Raw genomic sequence first — 7,746 nt, forward strand, 5'->3', positions numbered from 1 at the left:
CTCTCACACTCCCTCTCTAAAGCATAAGCTCAAGCAAGCAAGAAGAAGAAGAAGAAGAAGAAGAAGAAGAAGAAGAAGAAGAAGAAGAAGAGGAGGAGGAGGAGGAGGAGGAGGAGGAGGAGGAGGAGGAGGAGAGCCACTTTTGGCCACACACAAGAATGAGCTTCTCATTCACTTTTCAACTTTATATACAAAACCCTAAATCCCTTTTGGGCGGTCATCCCCTTATCCCCTTTTTTACATGGCTGGTTGTGGCCTAGGCCCTTTTTCCCATTGTTCTCCTATCTTCCAACTTCCTTCCTATCGCCCATCTACCTTTACAAATTGCATGGGTGAGAGCCCGACACTCTTAAAATAAATCATGATGTGCCCTGCACTTTTTTACAAAAGTATTGACCTACGCTTTTTCTTGCGCATCTTTCTCCTTGATTTAGGAATTTTCTACACTTCTTGTGTTTCCATATTTTTCTTGGCACGCCTTTGTCTTCCATTCGCTTTTGCCTTGGCCTTGTCTTCCACTTTAGATTTTCTGTATTTTCCACCTTGTTTGTCTGAGGGTTAACACCAATGCATGAGTTATTAGGGACTCCTATTGGGGTCTAACATTCATGAAAGTAGCCCTTGGATGAGGGGGGTTTCAACAAAGCTAGCAGCCCCCTCATAGGGTTCCAAGGGCAGCACCCTTGGCCCAATGAATATTCCTTAGCTCACTAGGAAAGGTTCATAATATGGTCACACAAGTCGATCATAGTACCCTTCCAAGCTATAAAAGTAAGACCCTTCCCAAGCCACATAAAAATCTATATTTCACCTAGTCAAAGTTTTTCCAACTAGCTTTAAGCTATTTGCTTAATCATTTGTCCAAATCACCATCTAAGTTTCAAAGTAGAAATGCATGGGTGGACGAAGCCATCTTTGTATCAATTTGTTTGGAATTAAAGAAGTTTTTGTTCTTCTCATATTTTTTGTGTATTCTCTAGTCCTTTCTCTCATTTTCTTTATTGCACCATATAATTTTTACATTTGATATGTTGAGAGAAAATTCATTGAGCCATAAACAAACCCTAATGACAAGCTAGGATGACACCTTCTTAAAAGAGTCAAGAACTATAACAAGAAACCATCTTGAATTGTCAGAGCTTAAGGAGCACATAGTCATGACAAGAGTGAGTAAAGAACTACTAATTATGCTTATGAGGAGTAGAGAGCAATTGCAAAGAATGTGGTTGTGCATTGCACACCTCCATTTGAAAAGTAAAAAAATTGACTAGGTACAATTTGCACTCAAGGCACTTGAATGCATTGACAAGAAAAGTCAAGGTTGGTTGGGTGCACACTCACTTGTCACAATTGTCTAAGGAAAGGAAACATTGCTAGTCTTCAAGGGGAACCTATTCAACAAAGGGTCAAATAGACAAAGCCCAAGAGACAAACCTCAAACTGAAGGCAAGGGACTAAGCTATTTTGAGTGGTTGTTACTATAAGAGTCCTATTTTGATGCAGTCGAGCTAGGATAGAAACCACCATTGACTGCAATATGTGTAGGCTTTCATACCGATGAATTTAAGCAAAAACACATTAGAAATTTTCCTTGGTTACATTACTTGGTGACCTAAAATACCTAGAGGACAGTATAAATTCAAAGGATGGTTTCCCTAACTAGTTCATTCAAGTCACGGTGGCCATAGAATGCATTCAATGTGAGTAGCACAATAATGGAAGAGTACTTAAATTGTCACAAAAGTTAAGGCATTATGCCCTTTGTCTCTTAGGGAAACTCATGTGCCAAGAGGTTACAACAACTCAAAGGTTGGAACAAAAGGTAAGAGAAGGATGTGGTGACACATGTCGAATTCCTAGTGAGACTTACATAAGACATATGGAAGACTTACATGGGATTTGCATAAGGCTCTGACACCTCAACACTTATAACCCTAATCTATCTTACATATGCTTCTTGAAGGGAGAGGGTGCTTGCACTTATCATGCATGAGATAGCCTTCCCACTAGGTCAACTTTAACCCAAAAATTTTACAATCCTAAAGTGACAAAGGTAGGACCCTTGAGTTTTTGAATCAAACGCTAGCATCAAACACATAAGTTCCAACTCAACTAATGACTCTAGAATTGAGGAAGTATCAAATAGTGATAGAAAAGAGAAAAAGATATGTATTTGTACCTAAGAGAACCTTGTGCACCTATTAATGGCTTGGTTGTTATGTAATACACCTTGGATTGAAAGAAAAAAAGCATGCCTAAGTAGCATGAACACATAATCAAAATGCATAGTCACTTGAAATGCATTTATTGAAAAAGAGAAACACTATTTCTCCATGAGCTCACTTATCACACAAGCAATAAAATGGCTTAATTTTAAAATGAAACCACTCCACTTGAAGGGTCAAGATATAATGAAGGAACATGCTATAACCAAGATAAATGGAATGTGAGAGGAGGACATAAACCAAAGATTGTGAGTCGAGGCCAAGAAAACATCAAAGACACATGAAGTCATGTAGTGCCACATGAGGGCCTATCAAACCACCAAGAGTGATCAAAGAAAAGACAAGCCAACACCAAATATGTCCCTAGAGAAGCTAACTTGGAAGCAATTGTATGCTATGCATTATGAAGCTACTACAGAAAATAGGGTGATCACCATGGCTGAATAGTGTAAGATTGTTAGTGCTCTCAAAAATGACCCAACATACTGTGGGACCACATCCTTATGCATCATCATTGGGGCCCACATGATAACACCCCCCAATCAATGCTTTCATCATCCACTCATTGGCAAACAACTCACTGAAGAAAAACTCCATGTGACAAGTTAGCTCAATGGTGCGTCGCTCATTTATGACATCATGTCTTATCCCTGCTAGCTGCTGATTCAACCTGATGCTTTGGAAGCTCTAGTGGAATTTGAGTATAATCCAAATTTCTATGACTGGTGGATTCATGAACCTTCATCTATTGTGCATCCTTAAATGACTCATTTCCTTTGTAAATAATAATAACATTGTAAACCATGAAAACTTTATGCACACATATGATCCACTCTCCCAAGCTAGGAAGCTTGATCCACTTTTGCAAGAGGGAGATAGGAAAGACCAAACTGACAAGACCAATGTCAAAGACTACAACCAAGACTTCTAACCATTCAAGGGCCTTTGAAACTAAGAAGCTAGCCTTCATACATTAGCCTTCCAACCAAAAGATCAAGCTATCAAGTAAGTACCAAACAACTGAGAACTCAAGCAAATTAAAAAATTGTTATGTGCCAAAGGAAAAGATATGGGCAAGAATTTTGTGATTTCAAGATATGCAAGATCATAATCCAAGTCTTTACACATAGGAGATACCTTTTGGTAATAAACAAAAAAGTTACTTTTTTTGAAAATACAAAAATACTTTTGTTGAAAATCTCCTATCAAGAACTCATTAAAAATCTTTTTGATTGTAGGGATTCGCATCCAGTGGGAGATACTTGTACTTACTTGGCAAAGCTTGCTTCTTTGAGATAGTTGGACTCTTGGTTCATGTATATCTCTCTTGTATGTGATTGAATGCAATTACCTCCACTTGTGGGCTAATTTGATTTCATATGCCTTGAAAATTGGCACTTACCTTATACATGTATACATAGGGTTGGATACATGTATATCGGATATGCACTGAGTGTTAGAAGTATAGCATGGGAACCCTATGTAAATAAGGGTGCATGAGGGAAGGTGAGGTGTGAATGGACTAGAGGATAGGGAAAACCCTAACCCTAGCTTACAATGGCTATATAAATAGCCCAAAATTCACTCTCAATATAGATGAGAGAGTGTACTCTAGTTGTACTTTGAGCAATTGAACAAGCAAGATCTTTTTTTGTACTTGAGCTCTCTTCTCCCTCTTGTGCACACATTTCCATGTTGCTACTCTAATATTTTAACATGGTACCAAAGCCATCTCTAATCCAATAAGTTTCCTCTAATTCCATCTTGATCTAAGTGCATGTGACTATGTGGTTTCTCACTTGAACTTCTCAACTTCCATAGCCAAAATTGAACTAGTAGTTAGTGGAGGACCTAGTGAGGGAAAAGGAGGCCATTTCAACCTATGAGTTCTTCTAGAGATCTCTTTCCAAATTCATGGCACATCAATCTGGCACCTAAAACCTCCACATTGCATGTTATATAGCCTTGCATTATAGAAATCCCAAGAATAGGCATAGTTTAGACAACGTGTTGGTCAATGTGATGCTTCGAGCTATAGGGGATGCAATCATCTATGCCTCCATGGGGCATTAAAAGCCCCCCAAGTGGGCCTCCTAACCTTAAAAGGATTTGGCCTAATTCCCTATTTGTTGTTCACACAAGAAAAATACTAATTGTGGGTCCTAGTAGCCATGGAAGCTTCATTGCAAGCTTTAGGGTTTCATTAAACCCAATCATTATTTCAACACTAACAATGATTCTAATCACCAATTAATTGTCTCTGAAACCCATTGCAAATTTGGAAGCTCCATCTCAAGTCCGGACACACTTGGTGGACATCATTAAGTTCATCAAAGGCCATCTTATAAGAACATATTGTGAGATGAGTATTTGTAAGCACTAATGCTACATTTCTCAATCGTGATCTTGTTTCCATTCAAAATGTGGAAGATGCTTTATGTTGAATCTTAGCCTTGATGAGATTAGGTTTTTAGACATTAACATATTCACTAAGTGCTTAACTCTCATCATCTCTCTCTTGATCATTGTAAAACTATGTATCAGATATAAACACATAGACCATTTATCTCTTCCTCAAATTATTCTAAATAAATTTGGACCTGCTATATAAGCATCATTTCATTACTTCCACCTTTATTTCGTGCCTTGTAAAGGATTAAACACTACCATTTCCCCATGTAATCAGTAAGACCCTCCTATCATGGCATGTGTTTATGTAGAGCCTCAAATCTGCAAGTTTAATGGGAGAGACTTTCACCCATGGCAAGTATTAGTGAAATACAAAATGATGGAGAGAGGTTATTTGCCCTTTCTTAAAGGGACCAAAGCCATTGACCCATCCAACCCTATAGATGTCGAAGATGATGAAATAGCCCCCCAAGCCATAATAATGTTGTACCTGGATGAATCCTTTATTCACCACATTGATCAACTTGCAACTACAAAGGAGAAGTGGGATGAGCTCAAGAAATTGTATGGTGCAAGAGGAAAGAACTCCAAAATCTTCCTTAGAATAGAGTTCTTCAAACTTGGAATACATGTAGGGAAAAGACTTGGGAAAGTTCATTTCCCACATGAAAGGACTGATGGCCCAATTAGCTTTAGTCCAAGCTCCAGTTGTGCTGAAGAAGATGCCATTGCAATACTTTCAAAAGCGCCCTTTCAAATGTACCAAAACCTACACTTGAAGGTGTCATTCAATCTTTTCTAGATGAAGAGAAAATAAATCAAAAGGAAGGCGTCACTAGCTTAGCATCTGCCTCGACAACATGTGATCAACTCTTACTCCATACTATTTCTACTAAATGTTTCTTTTGCAACAAGAGGAGACATATTGTAAGCAACTGCTAGAAAAAATATCCCAATAAGATGAAGTGCAACAAATATAAGCAAATAGGACATATTGCTTGTAAATGTCCTAAATCCCCTAAAGTACCAAAAGAATTGGAGGGCAAGTATGTCTCCAAAGCACCTGATGACCGCCTTTTGAAAGTATCTGTTGTATCATCTTTCCATAAACATCCTTGTAGCTTGATTTATAAAGACATTCCACTAATTGATTGAGGGGGGAACATTTGCATACTATGTAATCCAATGCCACCTTGGCATTGAGGGGGGTGTTATAAGTATAGCACGGGAACCCTATATAAACAGGGGTGCATGAGGGAAGGTGAGGTGTGAATGGACTAGAGGACAAGGGGAGCCCTAACCCTAGCTTCTAGTAGCTATATAAATAGCCCAAAGGTCACTCTCAATGTAGATGAGAGAGTGTACAATCAGTTATCCATTTGATTAATCTTTGCAGTTGCTCTTGAGATCTTCTACATATATGATGTATATGCTTATCAAATGTATGGTTTACTGACATTTTGAGTTTGTAACAGACTTTGGTACTGATGGACTATACTTAGTCACTGCTAGTTGAATTCTTTGTATCTCAGTTTGCTACTTGGAAGTTTGTTTTAGTGTTGGATTGACATATACTACTATTTGCCCTCAATTGGACTGACATATACTACTATCTTTATTTTAGCATTACTATAATTAGAATTTTTAGCATTCTTTTGGAGAGCAAACAATTTGTTTTGGCACTTTATTGATTGCAATTTGTGGACAGCTATACCCTCATTTCTTCTTGCCCTTTTGCATCAATTTTGGGGTTGTTTAGCTGAATTACGACCTCCCATCCTCTTATCATTTACAGACATTTATAGTCATTATGGCAAGCTCATAAAAAAGACTTGATAGCAATAACTTCCAATATTGGAAGACCCAGATATGGCAAGTCTTGGTGCAAAAGATGCAAGTTAAGCTATTGACATTAGAGGGCATAAAGCCGCTCAACTTTATGAATCATAAGATTGGGTAGAACTTGATGAGCTATGCAAGTCCACCATCATTCTATCATTATCAAAGCATGTGTATTTTAATGTCATTATTAACATTGAGGGTGGTGCTTGTGTATTATAGAAAAAGATTTGTGATCTTTATGACAAGCAAAGTCCTGCACGTCAGTTGTACTAGTTGAAGAAGCTTGTGGATCTTTGCATGAAGGAGAGTATGATTATGTTTAATCATTTGAATGAGTTTCATTCCATTTTTAGCTAGCTTGTATCATAGAGCATTCACTTTGATGATAATATCAAGTCTTTGTTCTTGCTTGTTACACAACCTAAGTCATGGGATACCTTTCGTACTGTTATGATTGCTCATCACCTAAGGTGGTTTAAAATGTAATAATGTAGAGAGTGCTCTACTAACAAAAGAGGTAAATAAGAAGGACATTAATGTAGCTTACAGTTCTCACGCATGGATTGTTAGAGATAGAAATTGTGGTAATGGCAATAATAGCCGTGGTAGAGACTCACAACTCGATACTGATAAGTCTTAGTCTCATTGGCAATCTCATAGTATGTCCCATGGATATAAGTTCTCTTTGGCATGTCATTAGTGTAGGCAGTAGGGTCATAATAGGTAATAGTGCCATAAAATGCCCAATGATAGAGAAAGGCAAGGGGAAAGTGTAGAATAATGCAAAGTCTAATGATCATAGCATTATTCTTAGTAAGTTCAATGTGAAGATTGAAGAGATAAATATAGTGCAATATGAGTCTAATTATAACTATATATTAGCTACTTTGTCTCTTGATGTTACTCAATTGTTAGATGCTTCATCTACTTATTGTCAGTGTTGGCTACTTGATTCAAAGGCTTCTTTCTATGTTACCACACATCAAATTGGTTTCATACCTATTGCGTTGTTATAGGCTCTATGAGAATGGGAGATGACATTGCATTGGATATCATTGGCATTGGGGATGTTAGACTATAGTTTGCTTTAGGCAGTTCTTTTGTTTTGCATATGTATATCATGTATCGACTTTGACCAAAAGCTTAATCTTTGCTGGAGAGTTGGATGATATAGGATATCATGTCTCTTTTGGCGATTCTACAAGGAAGATTACTCATGGTCACCTTATTTTTACTCGAGGTGCCAAGGATAGCATGCTCTATCCTTTGT

Source organism: Lygodium microphyllum, chromosome 29 (assembly GCF_053477565.2).
Source record: "Lygodium microphyllum isolate KBCC chromosome 29, Lygodium_microphyllum_v1.1.10, whole genome shotgun sequence".
Classification (NCBI taxonomy): domain Eukaryota; kingdom Viridiplantae; phylum Streptophyta; class Polypodiopsida; order Schizaeales; family Lygodiaceae; genus Lygodium; species Lygodium microphyllum.